Raw genomic sequence first — 17,973 nt, forward strand, 5'->3', positions numbered from 1 at the left:
GTTGTGTACGGAGAATGCGAGAATGACTCGACTCACTTGTCGAGAATTTGAAAACAAACTCGCTTGGACACAAAGAGAGCCGGAAATGGAGAAAAAAAATCATTCGAACAACAACGAAAATGAATAATAAAGACAGTAAAAAGCACAAAAACGGTCAAACTATAGTTGAGTCTCAAAAGCCGTAGAATTAAAAAAAAAAATAGAATAAAAAGTCCGAACAGACGAGGGAGCTCGGCGAATGTTCAGAGTCCACCTTTTGCTGACATCTGTCCGCCGAGAACAAACCAAAATGACTTAAGCAGCTGGCAGTATTTTGAAAATGGCGACCAACGAATAAAAACAAAAAACAAAATATACATACAAACATATTTTAAAATTAGGGGGAACTGCACTATGCTGGGCGGCCCGGTAGTCCAGTGGTTAGCACGTGGGCTTCACAGTGCAGAGGTACCGGGTTCGATTCCAGCTCCGGCCTCCCTGTGTGGAGTTTGCATGTTCTCCCCGGTCGCCGTGGGTTTTCTCCGGGTGCTCCGGTTTCCTCCCACATTCCAAAAAACATGCGTGGCAGGCTGATTGGTCGCTCTAAATTGTCCCGAGGTGTGAGTGTGGGCGTGAACGGTTGTTCGTCTCTGTGTGCCCTGCGATTGGCTGGCATGAGCTTTTTTTATCTCTCAAAGAAGCAAAAAATAAAATAAAATAAAATAAAACAAAGAGCTGACGAGGTGTTTGAGAGAATCACGGCAGAACACGCGATTCAAAGACTTCATTTGTCTGCCGCTTCGGATGACAGATGGAGCCCATTATTGCCGTGAATAATAGACGCGGAGAGGATTTATTGCAACTTTGACGGCGCGGCTCGACGTTGGCCGCAAGCAAACAACCTGCCAGTGGGCCGCTTGGCTTGAGGATCAACCACTTGGAAGACAATTCATTTGCTCACGTTTGTTATCATCAAGTGTGATGAATATTTTACGGCCTCCTCCTAAGTCGAGAAAGTCGTTGAGCGAAAGCCATTTGGAGCTTGAAATTAACATTTTGGGAGGTTTTAAGATAAGATAAGATATCCTTTATTCGTCCCACACTGGGGAAATTTTAGGAGTCATTCATTCATTCATTCATCTTCCGAGCCGCTTGATCCTCACTAGGGTCGCGGGGGGTGCCGGAGCCCACCCCAGCCGTCTTCGGGCAGTAGGTGGGGGACACCCTGAATCGGTTGCCAGCCAATCGCAGGGCACACAGAAACGAACAACCACCCACACTCACACCACGGGACAATTTAGAGTGTTCAATCAGCCTGCCAAGCATATTTTTGGAATGTGGGAGGAAACCGGAGCACCCGGAGAAAACCCACGCAGGCCCGGGGAGAACATGCAAACTCCACACAGGGAGGCCGGAGCTGGAATCGAACCCGGTACCTCTGCACTGTGAAGCCCACGTGCTAACCACTGGGCTACCGGGCCGCCCACGGTTTTAGGAGTTAAAAATAATAATAATAATAAAACTGCAACCAATTGCCTGCAAAGTCCAAAACAGCAAAAAGGAGAAGAAGCTTGAAAATGCATATCAGAGTCGGTTGGTTTTTTTTGTTTGTTTGTTGGGTTTTTTTGCGCTCCGTAAGATATCAAAATCAGAACTTTGGATCTCTACCTCCAAGTTTTTGGCCACTTGGAATAAGTCGTGAAGCTGAGCGTTGTTGCCGCTTTGGAAGAAACATCACACGAATGGCAAATAAATTGTGTCAAGCGTGTGTACTGTACATGCGTGGGAGGGAAATTGAGGGCGGGGGTGGGGGGTGGGGGGGATGAAAGACAGTTGAGACATTAAAACGAGTGCATATCGACAGGATATGTTTCGCAGGTAGCATCAACGTAGCATCCGATGCCGTGGGAAGAGCCATGGAGACGCAACAAAAGACGCGGGGAACTCCTGCGCGCGTTAATTAGCACCCAGAGGAAGAGGAGGGAGCGCGTGGGGGGCGAGGGGTGGGCGGGGAGGAAGTGGGACGAGACGTGAGGGAGGATGACTGCTTCGAGGTTACCGGGGGGGATCCCCGAGGTCCACAGTGCACTATGGGGAAGATGAGATGGAATTGAAAAGGAAAAAAAAAACGAAAATCTGGCACTGAAATCGTGAAAAAGTTTATTCACAAGCGTATGAGCAGCTAAAGTCGCTTTCTTGACTTCTATTGTGCAGTGTGGCGAGAGGTGTCATCGCATCAATCATGCAGTCGTGCAGAGAGCGAACGGGTTTCGATTCCGTTTGTGACCAACAGGTGGCGCGGGAGGGTTTCTCCTTCGGCGTCGCACCTGTTGCTCATCGTGTCATTTGTCATTTCCGGTTAAAAGGACTCGCCGCTGAGCTTTTGCTTTGTTTGCTACATTGCTTTATTGAGGCTTTCAGGAATTTGATTGCGTTTTGATTTTGTTTTTCCACTGAACCTTTGCAGGTGTAGTTTGCTGAGATATTTTGTTCAGCGCCCTCAAAGAACAAACTCAAGCGCGACAAACGTACGCGGCTATCGGCTGACAAATTCATTCATTCATTCATCTTCCGTACCGCTTGATCCTCACTAGGGTCGCGGGGGGTGCTGGAGCCCATCCCAGCCGTCTCCGGCAGTAGGCGGGGGACACCCTGGATCAGTTGCCAGCCAATCGCAGGGCACACAGAGACGAACAACCATTCACACTCACACCTAGGGACAATTTAGAGTGTTCAATCAGCCTGCCATGCATATTTTGGAATGTGGGAGGAAACCGGAGCACCCGGAGAAAACCCACGCAGGCCCGGGGAGAACATGCAAACTCCACACAGGGAGGCCGGAGCTGGAATCGAACCCGGTACCTCTGCACTGTGAAGCTGACCGTGGCCCGGGGAGAACATGCAAACTCCACACAGGGAGGCCGGAGCTGGAATCGAACCCGGTACCTCTGCACTGTGAAGCTGACGTGCTAACCACTGGACTACCAGGCCGCCTCGGCTGACAAATGACTTTGTAAATTCAATCTACTTGCCAGTCTGGCGCAATAAACGGGAGCATGCGACTGTACTTTTTTTTGGGGGGGGGGGGGGACTTGCTATTTGTAACTGCTAAGTGAACGGCGGCACCCGACTGTGTGCGCCAGGCAGCTCGCAGCAAAGGCGTCGGCGTGTGTAAGGGTGAACGTGGCAGAAAATGGCCATCTGTGCTCACGATAACGTTCTCGGGTTACTTAAAAAAAAAAAAAAATTCATGGAGAGACTGCCCTACGTGTTTATTTCGAGTGCTTCTGTTCCTTTCGTTATATTACGCAAGGTACCAGTCTGGCGTGTGCAAAACCAAACCCGGCTTTGCAGATATTTTTGCCGCTGTGGACTCGAAACGAGTGGCTGTGGATTTATTCCACTCCTCGTGTTTGTTTGTCGGAACCCCCCCCGCGGAATTCACAAGATCCGGACGTCGAATCGATTTTCAACGGCTCTTCCATCCGTCCAAGGCAAATAATGACGATCCCCTTAAAAGACGGCCGCCATCGACGTGCGGCGCAGATAAAACGCTGCGGCGGAGCTCTTCCGTGGCCCGACGGCAACGTTTGCGCTTTCGAGGAATAATTAAGCTTCCCATTATGAGGATGACGGGGTGTAGCCCCGCTAATTATCACTTCATAGGCTTTTTCCATTCCACCAGAACTTGCCTTGTGTGCAATTTTAATATTCCGCCGCTTTTTCCAGACTAACTAATCCGGTGGAGTCGTGAAAAGAAAAAAAAAAAAATGGAGTCGCCATCTGTGTTAATAGCGTCAATGTGCTCTAACGCCACAACGGACTCATTACGTGAGACAATAATCACGTAAAGTGGGGCAATTGGAGTGATGGCTACTACAGCGGCGCAAAGGCGTCGCTGGTGGGGTGTAACATTTTGGGGGTTGGGTAAGGGTCAGGAGATGAGGGGAGGGGTGACTCGTATCAAGCTAATGCTAACTCTTGCGCTACTCGCCGCCTACGGTTAGCAATTATGCCAGTAGGCCGAAGGTAAGGCTTAAGTTCGCTGTCGAGGCAACAGATAAGCGAGGCCCCTTTATGCACGTACGCGAACGGAGCCACTATTGGAAATCCAGTTTGAAATGCGGGTGAGTTTATGAGCGTTCGCGGTGTTTTATTGGAAAGAGATTCGGTGACAATTCCCATAGAAAGTAGGTCACTCCGCGTGTAAACTGGAAAGCCTTCACGCTAGTTTCCGAGCGACCTGTAGCCAAGATGGTGGAGGTGATATGAGAGGATGGGGTGGTGGGGGGGGTTCCGCAATTTATTAGCCTCCGGCAATTAGCCGGGAAGTGCTACGGGCCCTTTTGATGCTTAAATATGGAGGAGATAAGAGAGGCGCAGATGTAGCGGGCCCACACCTCAAGCTAGACGAGAGCTCGATAGATAGCAGAAGCTCCTACAGGCGCAGATAGGCCGCGCGGGACTGATCCACTGGTTGATTACATCTGTCAATCACGCCACCGGGCTTGATTAGTACATGCAAGCTCACCTTGGGGGTGTGGAGGGGGTGCGGGGGGGGGGGGTTTGAAATGAGGCCAACTTGGGACTCCAAAAGGGCCGTGAGCAGAGGAGATGCCCCGCGCCAGCCGGGATGTCTCTTCTTGTCACGTCGACGGCTCTGTTCAAGGTCAAGGTCACGGTTGTGCGGGTGTGTCGCCGTTTTATGGTTTCCATCACTGTTGTGATGAGGGACTGACGACTGTCCGCCAGCCCGTGCGTCAATGTCGCGGCTGGAGTCCATCAAGCCGTAAAAGGACAAGAAAACCCCAACACATACGTACTGACATACATACTCTGCTTTTTTTTTTTTTTTGTGGGGGGGGGCGGGGATGGGAGGGGGGGTCCATTCACACTAGTGCAGCACGTCAGGTCAAGGGATTGTGTCTCAACGGAAAAGATTCCTTAGAGCAAACGATAAAGTGCACAGATGCCGTTGCCGCATGTGGCAACCGCACCAAAAAGGGGGACGACGGGTACGAAACTTGAGGATGCATCCTCGCCGTCACGCCAAACGAACATGGAAAAACTTTTGCTTTCTTTCGTCAGACATTTTCACCAAAGGATGAGACGATAAGGCACACTTGGACATGATACGAGTGTCCGGAGGGAGCCGAGTGACAGCCAGAGGAACGGGCCGGACAATTTCGGCGCTCGAAAAGAGTCATCGATTGCTTAATTGCTGCTGCACGTCTAAAATCAATTCATGAGTAGGAGTGGCGCCCATGCAGGATGTCCTCCCCCCCTAAAAAAAAACAAACAACTAGCATCATGGGCCCCGTTATTTATCATCAAACTGCTGAAGTCAGGATGCACGACTGCAAAGTCCCCATCTGCAGAAATAGGATGTAAGACTCCAAATAAAATATTCATATGAGATCCTGACGGCCTTCTACGCTCAAGAACCCCCCCCCCCCCCACCCCCTACTACTGCTGAAAAATGAAGCGCTGGGCGGAGCGTGGGCTGCAAGTGGTTGACTTCTCCGGCTTGCTAATTCACCTGGGGGCAGCGCCCCGTCGCCTGCCATCCACCCCCCCCCCCACCCCCCCATCCATCTGAGTCACAGTCCATCCCTTCAGCTGCACGTTCGGGGCCGCTGGGGGACTCGTCTTCATTAATTGGAACGGCGCTCCGATATGCTAATTACAAATCACAGGAAAAAAAAGCGCGGCGGGCGACCGGAGACGTGAGAGGCGGCCCGACCAAGAGCGTTCGTTGCCAGATGTTGTTTTATCGGCAACAAAAGGCGAGATTAAAAAAAAAAAAATTGTGTGGCAACAATGAGGTCAACGGCGCCTTGAGTGACAATCTTGTGTCTGATATCGTTGAGCCTTTTTATCGGTTTCGGTTATTGCTTTAGCTGTTAGTTTTTGGATGTCTGATTTTTTTTTTCTCCGCGTACAGCAATTTGCATACAGCAATGCATATTCGTAAAGTGTCCTCCGAAGCCTATCCCAGCCGTCTTTGGGCACTGGACGGCGGGGGGACGACCCTGAACCAATTAGCCAGCCAATCTCAGGGCACACATGGACCAATGTGTCAACATGCATGTTTTTGGAATGCGGGAGGAAACCGGAGTACCCGGAGAAAACCCGCGCAGGCTTGGGGAGAATATGAAAACTCCACCACACAGGAAGGCCCGAGCCGGGATCGAACCCTGCGCCTCTGCACTGTGAGGTCATTGCGCTAATCACTTGATCACTAGATTCTCTATATTGATTTCATTCATTCATCTTCCGTACCGCTTGATCCTCACTAGGGTCGCGGGGGGTGCTGGAGCCCATCCCAGCCGTCTCCGGGCAGTAGGCGGGGGACACCCTGAATCGGTTGGGGCACACAGAAACGAACAACCATCCACGCTCACACTCACACCTCGGGACAGTTTCAGAGTGTTCAATCAGCCTGCCACGCATGTTTTTGGAATGTGGGAGGAAACCGGAGCACCCGGAGAAAACCCACGCAGGCCCGGGGAGAACATGCAAACTCCACACAGGGAGGCCGGAGCTGGAATCGAACCCGGTACCTCTGCACTGTGAAGCCCACGTGCTAACCACTGGTCTACCGGGCCGCCCTCTATATTGATTTATTTTTTTCTATATATTTCTTAATTTATATACTGTATATATATACACACACACACACACACGTGTCAAGGTCAAGGTCAAGGTCAAGGTCATTTTCTATATAAAAGCATAGTCTCGTAGCCGCGCAGCAAGTGCAAATTTGAATAGATGTCAATTGGCCACGTGCGCGTATCATAGGCGAGGTCCAGTCCAATTTGAAACTAAACAGCCCGCTTCAAAGGCGCGGCCCGGATCCCTCTGCTTTTGAGTACATAAACGACGCCGGCTGCCGTTTGAAGACATACGTCGCTGCGCAAAAAGGGTCTTCAGACGGCAGAGAAACACTTTTTCCATCTCTGGGCTCTTTTTCAAGATCTCCTGGCTCCAGTCGGCACGGAAGCGAAAGGATAAGAGCCTCTCTCTGCGAGCCAGACGGCTTTTCTTGCCGCCAAATTTGCATATCGGAGCGAGCCGCGCCTGGCTCGCGATTCAAAGGCGACGGGGAAAAAAGAAACAAACAGCCACAAAAGCCAATGAAGCTTTTGTGTCGGACTAATCCAAGGATTGCTCTCCTTTTTCAAATAGGTTGCGGCCGGCGGCGTCAAGAAATCGTTGGCGGCTGTTCGGCGCTTGATATCGAGCGCAAATTCTGACATTAGCGCGCGTTTGTTTTGCTAACTGCAAAAGGAAAAGCGATGCCAAGTGCTTCCTTTGTTTTCTTGCCGACTGATTTTTTTTTTTGCTCGATTGTGTAGCTCTTAAAAAAGTGAGCTGGCAAAATCGTCGCCGGCTTCATGGCAGTGCCCCCCCCCCGACCCCCCCACTCCAAAAAAGAACCCATCCCTGCAGATGAACGACAGTGAAACGTTTCAGCTGTGAAGATGTTTTTTCACGCGGACGCTCACGTCTCAACACGACAAGTCAAAAGCACTCCCGAGGCGAACGGCGAGACGCTCAGGGGGGGGTTCGCGGCGGGCTCGTCGACTTGACCGACTGCGCGTCGTTTTCAGGTATTTATCGCTGCCTCGGAGCTCCGGCAGTACCTGACGCCTTGCTAACGTCAACTCCGCTGACGAACGTTAGCAAAACGTTAGCTTTTGCGTCAGTGCTGATCGGGTGTTCCAATCTCTGTTCAATTCAGAATCTATTGTGAAAATGTCCTGAGTGGTCTTCAGCGTTGACCCCATGAGAGTCAAGTTCATTCATTCATTCATTCATTTTCCGAGCCGCTTCATCCTCACTAGGGTGAGAGTCAAGTTAATCATGGGAATAGTAGCAGTGGCGTGAGCTAACACCGCTAGCAGCGCAAGAGGGCGGGCGCACTTCCTATCACGGTCGCCGACGACCTAGTTGGGCAAAACAAATGCCTCGCGTCTCGCGTTTCGAAGCTGGGAGCCAGCGACGTCACCCCCCCCCCCCCCCGGGCGACTATTTTGGGGCCTCCTGCGCGTGAGGAAGTGGCAGCAAACAAGACATCCGTCATGCTGACACGCAAAACAAATTACAAGGGAAACGGAAGCATAATATGTCAGCGGAGCAAATGGTGTCGGGGCGATGGGGTGGGAGGGGGATGCCGGGGGAGGGCGGGGGAGGGCGTCCTACCCAGAGACCAGCGCGTGGCGGCCTCTTGCTTACGAGCGCATAAAAGCGCCCGAAAGGCGGCTGAGGACTTTTGGCTACACACCATTAACGTTGCATTAGTGAAAAGATTCATCAAACGTCTGTTACATTGCGGTCCGGAGCTCACAGGTGAGTCCCTCCCACCCCCGGCCCCCCTCCCACAATGAATGATGCAGTGTGACTGTAGACAATAAAAGTGTAATTACACGCCTCGGGCTTTGGGTGGCGGTGCTGGTGACAGGTGGATCAAAATGAGGAAGGAGGGATTAGCTTGACTTTTCATGGAGCTCTGGCAGCATCTCCCCTTGTCCGCAGGGGGGCGGGGGGCGGGGGTCACCTTGGATGAGAGGCCATCACTTTTAGCAGTCATTAAAGTCCTCATCTGGTCTGGGTGTCCAAACGCGCACACAGACACACACACACACACATAACAGAATGGATTGTGATTGAGTTTGTAGGTTCCGTCGTGCTGTTAAAGTTCACCGTAATCATCCCCCCCACCCCCCCCCCCCCCCCCACCTCATTTTTAATGCGTCATAAGAGGGAATAATAGTGGACATGCAGAGTAATATCCTGCTTTGGTCTCCACCAAAAGGCGCCTCCGGTTCTTTCAGTTCTTTTGACTTTGCAGGTAATGATGCTCTCAGAGCCTCTTTGCGGGGGGGGGGGGGGGGGGGGGGGGGGGGCATCAGCTGCCAGATTGTAAAGATCATTTGTTTACATGCGCGATGCCGAATTTGCAAGGCAAAGTTATTACATGATGTCTTCCCCCCCCCTACGGACAGGCCAAGTGAGCATGATGAATCGGACAATAACCACTGAAATGCGGCGTTCGCTGGCTTCGATGCCGATCGGAATATTGGCCGCTGGCGATTATCTGAGCCGCCGCCCTCGTGGCGTTTACAATACGGGCAAAGTTAAACGCGCGTGCCGAGTTTCATCAATTTGGCGCCATCGCTAAATTGCCACGTCAGAGCCTTTCACGCAGAATCCAGTCAAGCATCTGCGTGGATTGTGTATAATCTGCCGAGAAAAAAAAAATATATCCCCAATTATTTTTTAATTCCGGCCACCAAGACTGGAAAAAAAATGTTTCATCTCGATTCTTCAACGAAAGGGTCAAGTTGCATACGGATCAGCCATTAGCCTCCCACTGGCTAAGGCACCCAAAACACCCACCCCGCCCCCAATTAAAAAAAAAAAAAACGTGGATTCACGTCATTCCCGTGATTGTGACAGAAGTGAACTCCGACTTTGCGGCAGTCTCAAGGAACAGAGGCAACGCGGTCAACTCAATCACAGCGACTCGCCGATAGACGCAACGGAAGCCAGAACGGAAGCGGCCATTTTAATCAAACAATCTTAGTAATGAGAATGGGAAGTTAATCCATTGTTGCGCCATTATTGGACTGCAAATGAAGGTCTTTGGGGTTAATTAACTATCGGCAGCGAAGGACCACGTTAACGTAAGATGGCCCCCGAATGCGGGCCAGGTAATCACGCGGTCTGCGGCGCTTCGAGTCCAAGTCCCAGCAAAAGAAGTTTCAGCTCGGAAGTGTTAAGTTCTCCTTTTGGCCATCGCTTTCTGCCGACAGCTAAGACGCTCCGCCCTCCATTCAAAGCAATAACGACTTGAAAATGTGTTGAAACGAAACAAATGGTGCCCCCGCCTCGCCTTTGATTAAAACTCAATTGGCCAAAACTGCCATTTGCCAAGCCCGTGGACCAATTAATTTCATCAGCAGAATCCGGAAACCTTCTTCCCCCCCGAAAATGAGCAACGGCTGACAAAATGACGGGACTTTGCAGTCGGACGGCGGGCCGAGGCGCCTGATGATGTCACTGATAAGCATTTGCCGTCAAGTTTTCTTCAAAAGTCAGAACATTGACATTCTATGCTACGGCTAGCAAGCTCTTGGAATCGCGGATAACAAAAAAATAATAATAATAATAAAAAACTAAATAGAACAGGGGCGGCCCGGTAGTCCAGTGGTTAGCACGTGGGCTTCACAGTGCAGAGGTACCGGGTTCGATTCCAGCTCCGGCCTCCCTGTGTGGAGTTTGCATGTTCTCCCCGGGCCTGCGTGAGTTTTCTCCGGGTGCTCCGGTTTCCTCCCACATTCCAAAAACATGCGTGGCAGGCTGATTGGACGCTCTAAATTGTCCCTAGGTGTGAGTGTGAGTGCGAATGGTTGTTCGTTTCTGTGTGCCCTGCGATTTGCTGGCGACCGATTCAGGGTGTCCCCCGCCTACTGCCCGAAGACAGCTGGGATAGGCTCCAGCACCCCCCGCGACCCTAGTGAGGATCAAGCGGTACAGAAGATGAATGAATGAATGAATAGAACAAACTCAGCATGGTTGTTCAATCCAAGGCACGTATGGGAAAACGGCGGCCCGCACTTTGAGTGGCCGCCTGCGGGATCGTCACACTTGCAAAGTGAGGCAGAAAGGCAGCAGCACATGCACAGGACAGCAATTACCAGCTAAGTAAATATCTCCAAGCTGGTCATATGTAACCAGAGCAGGTTTTTTTTCCTGCTTTGTTGCAGAGCGCCAGGAAAGAAACCTTTGCGGCTATTTTTGGAAGGAGGAAGGAAAAAAAAAAAAAGAAAAAAGCTGCAGACGAATGCAAAACGCCGACGTGGCCTTTGTAGGCGTTAATATTGGCGTTTGAAATCCCCCGCTTCTTATAAATACTGCGCTGACATGCTCCTGGCAGGGACGTGAAAGAAAAAAAAAAAAAAAAAAGAAAGAATAAATGTGATCCTTTGATGTGGCCTTTCGATGTAAGCTCAAATCGCTTGAGGTCATCTCAAGTGGCTTTTAATTAGAACGTGAATGTCCCCCCGAGCTTTACAGAAGTAAATCGGATGTCGCAACAGCGGCGACAGCACATGGATTCATGGATTTTGGATCACCCAGTCCCCCCCCCCCCCATGGTATGGAATGACTGCTTGGTAAACAAACACAGTGCAGCTCAGCCTCTGGCAATTATGTGGAACTAAATGTCAGTGCGTCAAACATATTTAAAAAACAAGCTGCCTTTTTTTGGGGTGGGGGGCGGGGGGTAAAAATGGCAATGAAAGTCCCATTTCCCAGAAAGTGCCCATTGAGCTTGGCTCCAATGAATTGACTTTTCGCCCAAATCCCTCAAGCAAAATGGCCGCCGGTTCCAGTTTTGCGTGCTCCTCATCCATGCGGTGGTGCATTTTAAAATGCACCGTAGCCTCTGCGCCACAAGGGGGCTGTTGCCCGACACGCCATATTGGACAAGACGGTAACGCGGAACATTTAGAGGCGGACGGCGAGGGCGTAACGCGGCGGACGGGCCTCGCCAGCTGCGATAACGATGTATAATTTAATTGAAGGCAGTGCTTTTCTACCCTCCCCAGGACTCAAACTGTTCCTCTCTCTCGCGCATGCATTATTCAGGCTAATGGTGACCCTGAAATAGAAAAAAAAAAAAAAAAAAAGCTTCTTATCTGTTTAAAGTTTTATCGCAGAGAGCAAAGAGAGGTAAGGCGCTACGCCGAGAGAGCGCATGAGTCAGAGCGCTTCGGCTCGCAGATAAGATGACTTTTGGTTTTCAATTCTGATGACGTCCTTGTCCCCGGCAACCCCGGTTGCCGGCGTTCTTTTAAACGCCATCCGGCGGCAAAAAGCCATCAGACCTTTGCCAGGATCTATTTGATCTTTTCACCCCCCTCCCCACTCACCCCCGTGTCACGTGAACGCGCAAGACGGAGCCTTCTTCAATGCCGCCGCCAACAAACAAACACTCGATGGCACGGACCCAGGCAGAGCGGTGCGCAAAATAGGGCGCGCGTGCCGACCGAAGGCGTCATCGGATTCGGCGGTCAATCGGCAAAATGATCGACAGAATCATGGCCGAATGAAATAGTCGTGAGTTCAAAGCTCTATTTGAGATACTTTTTGCGCTTTGCGTGAGGGCTCGATCCATTCCCCCCGGTGAACGGGGGGGGGGGGGGGGGGGGGGGCTTTCCCTGCCCATTCGTCTGAATGGGAAGCGCGAAATGCAACGCCGTCCGTCCTCTTGAAGCTCACCGAGGCTACTGAGCCACACGAGCGGACGGGCTTCAAGTACCTCATTCTCCTATGAAAGATGGGACGCTGAATTATTCACGGCGCGTTGATGTATAAATATAGCTCTGGAAACGCAGAGTAGCCATTTTTGTCCGCTGTCGCGCGGGATGGGGGTGGGGGGCGCATGGCGGTATCGGAGTTCGGCAACAAAGAAGGTGGACAAACACGGACATACAGGACCACGTGGATTTTGGGTCTTTTTTGGGGGGGGGGGGGGGCGTTTGAGAAAGTGATTCTTTCTGCACACGCAAAAAGCGGAATTATTACGCCCGGAAGGACAGCAAAGCGGCCGGACGGCAACTTTGTGAGTCATCAATTTGCCAGCTTAACTAAAAACAACAAATGTCTCTGTCGTGTCAACAGTAAAAAAAAAAAAAGCTCACAAAGCACATAGTGTGAGTGATTTTAGCCCCGATCCCCAGCAGCCCTCACTGTGCCCCCCCCCTTTAGCCCCCCCGAGACACCAGTCAACACAGATTAATTAAAAGCAAAGACGCCGATTTCATTTTTCTGTCAGCCTGTTGCCGAATATTCCACCCAATTAGTTTGTACAGCAATTCAATCCCTCTGGCCGGCTCACTGCTGTCCTGCCGTGGCACGGACGCCGCTGGCATCCCGTGGGAAAGGGGGGGGGGGGTCGGGGGCCCATTTCAAAAGAACATAATGCAATTACAAATTTAATCTGACCCAAAAAAAAAAAGACGGCTGATTGAGACCTGAAAAATGTTCATAACGTGGCGCTTTTGATCCAGACTGACGCATGCTAACGGCATAGCGCAAGCCAGGGGGGTGTGCACACTTTTTCATTTGAGGGCCGCCTACAGAAAAAAGTTTTTCTTCCTTTTCACTCTGCTCACCTCTCCCTTTTTTTAATGAACACCGCAGCCTGTATCGAATGTCACTTTTTGGGGTTTGGGGTTTTTTTTTTGTGGGGTTTTTGGGGTCAGGTCGCGGGCCGATGGAAAGTGGATGGCGGGCCGCAAATGGCCCCCTGGTCTTAGTTTGGACACCTCTGTCGTAAGCCAACGGGAGCGTTTATGATAGAGAGACCTCGCCCGCGTGTCCCTTTTCAAAATACAACACTTTGCTCAGACCCCGTGGAACAAATCATGCGCACTCCAAATAAAATTATTTAATATTTCCCGCGATTTCAATTTCAATTTTCCACGTTTTTGCATTTCGAAGTCGGCCGACGTGCCTGCGACACGCAAGAAAGCGCCGCCTTGCTGGAGCACCTTGCTTTACGCGCTCATATTTTTTTTGATAAGTGACACCGAAACGCATCATTGCCTGGAAATAACAGCCGGGGCGTTTTCACCCTAATTGCGTCAGCCAAATCCTTTGGGATTGCGTCTAAAAAGCCCCTCGGACTTGAAAGGTGGCAGTAAAAAGTTGAGCGTTTCTATCTCCCGGAGAACGGCGGCGGTGATTGTCGCCGGCTTTGAGGAGGAATGCGAGGCAATCCAAAAAAGCTGCGCGTGGTGACGAGAAAGAGGAGGAAAAACAACTCCCCGCAGCTATTTGGATCATTTTCCAAATTGAAAACTCGCCGCCGCCGTCGCAGTAAAATGTAACCGCCGCCGATTTCCAGCGAAAGAGTGACAAACATTCTCCATGTGAAGAGTCAAATAGGAGCTTTAGCAAAGGGCGACGTCAAGTGTTTGAAAGATATCGAGACAGACTCGTTAAGCGCACGATGCCGTCAAATGCGGACGAGATAACCAAGAGAGAAAAGGAAAAACCTTCAACTGGAGGCAGTCCAGGTGCCGATAAAATTTACCGATAAATTGCGATGACGTTTCAAATGGCTCGTGTGATCGGCGTTTGATCTCCGCCATGTTGCTATTGCGCAACTAGCGCACTGCATTGAAAGGGAATGAAAGGATCCGCGGTGGTTGAGCTTGATTGATTGATTGGCAGTGAGCCCCCCCCCCTTCTCTCAGATGCACTGGCTAGCTCCCATCTGCAAAATTACCAACGCTGGGTCTAACCACCCCCAAGGTGAGAAGCTCGGTCATCCGGGAGGGGGTCCGAGTCGAGCCGCTTCTCCTCCACATCGAGAGGAGCCAGATGAGGTGGCTTGGGCATCTGATTCGGATGCCTCCTGAACGCCTCCCCGGTGAGGTGTTCCGGGCATGTCCCACCGGGAGGAGACCCCGAGGAAGACCCAGGACACGCTGGAGAGACTATGTCACCCAGCTGGCCTGGGAACGCCTCGGGATCCCGCGGGGAGAGCTGGAAGAAGTAGCTAGGGAGAGGGAAGTCTGGGCTTCCCTGCTAAAGCTGTTGCCCCCGCGACCCGGCCCCGGATAAGCGGTAGAAGATGGATGGATGGATGGATGGATGGATGGATGGATGGATGGATGGGTCTAACCCGCCTCTGTGCAGATTCAGACTGTGACTATTATAAGCGATAGCATCGATCGCTAACAGTAGCTACAGCTGGCATATAAACAGTGTCGGGAAACTAAAGTGAAAGAAGAGTTCCGAGCTGTTCAAGTTGTGCTTTTCAAGCTTACTCGTCTATTGGCTGACGTGTCGCGGATGAGCGAGTGACTTACCCCGGCTAGCAACAAAACGCTAGTTGTGCTTGCTAACTTAACGTAACTTGCTAGTGGGCACCGAGGAGCCTTCCTCCCGTTTGTATTCTTGCCACCAACAAGAGGAGACGTCAATGTCAAGAGGTTTGCCGTCATGCCGTTAGAGATATCGAAAGGTCAAACTCATTCTGCAGCAGGAGCCTCCGAAATACACATTTTGTCGATGAGTGTTCGGTTGGACAAATACACCGCAATCTCTGTCACGAAGGTCGACGCCCGCTCGATGCACAAAGCTCGTCTCTCAATCAAGATGTCTCGCTTCCTTGACAACAGTTGCTTTCCCACAAGGCTTGCGCAGCATCTCGCGACTCAAAAACCGCAAACAGATGGAGGGCCGGTGACGAGACGGGGGAATCGGCGACACGGAAGGGGAATTTATGAATAGCGGATGCGGAATTGCGGCGGATGAGAGTATTCCATATCAAAAGAAAAATTCATTCATTCATTCATCTTCCGAGCCGCTTGATCCTCACTAGGGTCGCGGGGGGGGGTGCTGGAGCCTATCCCAGCTTTCTCCGGGCAGTAGGCGGGGGACACCCTGAATCGGTTGCCAGCCAATCGCAGGGCACACAGAAACGAACAACCATTCACACTCACACCTAGGGACAATTTAGAGTGTTCAATCAGCCTGCCATGCATGTTTTTGGAATGTGGGAGGAAACCGGAGCACCCGGAGAAAACCCACGCAGGCCCAGGGAGAACATGCAAACTCCACACAGGGAGGCCGGAGCTGGAATCGAACCCGGTACCTCTGCACTGTGAAGCCGACGTGCTAACCACTGGGCTACCGGGCCGCCCCAAAAGAAAAATTGTTTCACGAATAGGATTCAAGCAGGAGCGCTAACAGGTTAGCTGTCTAAACGCGCCCGCCTTAGCGGCGCTTGCTAAATCCGCCAAATCTCCGTTTGTCCATTTGGACCCTTGATGTTCTCATATTTGTTCACCGGTTATGATCTTGTCAACGCATTGTCATGTTTCCTTTTTGAGCAAATACAAAAAGATTATCCACGTGGGAGGGAATCGTAGGCCATTTGAAAAAAGGAAAAAAAAACGCTCACAATGTAAATGCGAATTGAAGTGAGACATTTTGGGTCCTGATATTGATGGCGATATTCCATTTGGGCAGCCTTTCATGCCTACAACTATGGATCTCCGTTCCCAATGAACCCGTGGCATTATTTGCTTTGTACTGAGATATATATATATATATATATATACACAGTAGAGATCTTCCAGTGTGGTTCTGACCGCGCGGGTCACTGCCCTCTATTTCAGCAGAGGCCGCTCACAACTGCGGGTTCGCCCTTGGCTGTGAATCATTTGCGCACCAAAAAGTCATCGCTAATAATCCACTCCGGCCACGCTAGAAATGAAATCAACTCTCGTTTCTTTTTGACAATTACTGCAGCAAATAAACACCATGTAGAAAGGTGAAAAAGTGCACATATAAGAAAAAAAAACAACCAGATTGCCTTCGCGAAGCAAGATTTCAGAGCCAGGAATATCAATCCAAGGCCGAGCGCCGACTCATTAAGGCCGAACATGAAGAACTTCGGTGCGACGCGGAGAAGGAGTCAAAGTGGTGAGGAATCATTAAATTGACGGCGGCGGCCGCTGCGCCTCTTTGAAGACGCCCCGAGATCCCGCTGCGCGTTAACAACGCAGACGGGGGGGGCCGCATTTGGGCCTCCTCGCTGAGATTTGAGGGTCCCTTTAATCCGACAATGGGGATTACGCCCCCACGAGGGACGGCGAGGGGCGACCCGCTCCCACGGAGGAGAGTCGGCAACAACAACTCTGCACGTCAACCGAAAATCACAAGTCTCACACATTCTTCAGAGGAGAGTGCCACACCGAAAGGCTCAGAAATTCGTTTGGAGGATTCGAAAGAGGGTCGCCAAAGAAAATATGTTTGAAATCAAACAAAAACAAAAAAAAACATACCTTCCAGCCATTTCATTACTAATTCGTTTCTGACTTCATGTTACATCCGTTTCCCAGGAATGGCAGCGGTTCCTGCATTCATTCGACCAGCCAAAGTCAAGGCCCGCGGGCCAGATCCGGCCCCTCACATCACATTATGTGGCCCGCAAAAGCAAAACATGCGTGTTGAATGTGTGGATTTCGCAATCATTTTGTAAGCCCGTCTACACTCATTTGAACATTCATCAACCCAACAAGCAACAAGTTGCCGTTTTTAAGCAGCTAATGAAGGCTAAAGCGACATCCGAAACTTGGTCGGTTTTCCTCCTCACCAAAAAAAAACATCTGGAAAAAAAAAACGAATACAACAAACAAGTAGTTGACTTTTGCGTTGACAAAACTAGTCATCCATCAATTGGTTGCGTACAAGAGATAACAGGACGTCAACAAATATTGGGTTTCGCTGTGCTAACGCCCCTCCGAGGGAAGACGCAACTCCAAAGTGACCCGCGACACAAACCGGTTTGCCAGCCCTGCGTTACACGTTTCGTCAGATCCGAAACAAAACAAACATCTTACATCTAACTCACAAACAACTCCTTTGCAGACCGGTTGCCGAAGCATAGCAATGCTTGAATATTTCAGACATGGCAATAATCTTCCAGGGTCAAATCGACCCGCCGTTACTCATCCAAACATGCCAGAAACAAAAGAAAAACAATCACAACATTTCACTGCAAATATGTGCCAAACAACAACAACAACAAATGGGAACGGCGTGAAGGCTTCCGGGTCAATCTGACCCCTGTTACTCATCCAAACATGCCAGAAACAAAAGAAAAACAATCACAAGATTTCAGAACCATTTCACTGCAAATATGTGCCAAACACCAACAACAACAAACGGGAACGGCGTGAAGGCTTCCGGGTCAATCTGACCCGCCGTTACTTATCCAAACATGCCAGAAACAAAAGAAAAACAATCACAACATTTCAGAACCGTTTCACTGCAAATATGTGCCAAACAACAACAACAACAAACGGGAACGGCGTGAAGGCTTCCGGGTCAATCTGACCCATGAAAGCCATCCACATGGTTTCTATCCCATCGGGAATGACCACTGCCAAATAGTCGCCCAAGTAC

This window comes from Hippocampus zosterae, chromosome 10, assembly GCF_025434085.1.
Source record: "Hippocampus zosterae strain Florida chromosome 10, ASM2543408v3, whole genome shotgun sequence".
Classification (NCBI taxonomy): Eukaryota; Metazoa; Chordata; class Actinopteri; order Syngnathiformes; family Syngnathidae; genus Hippocampus; species Hippocampus zosterae.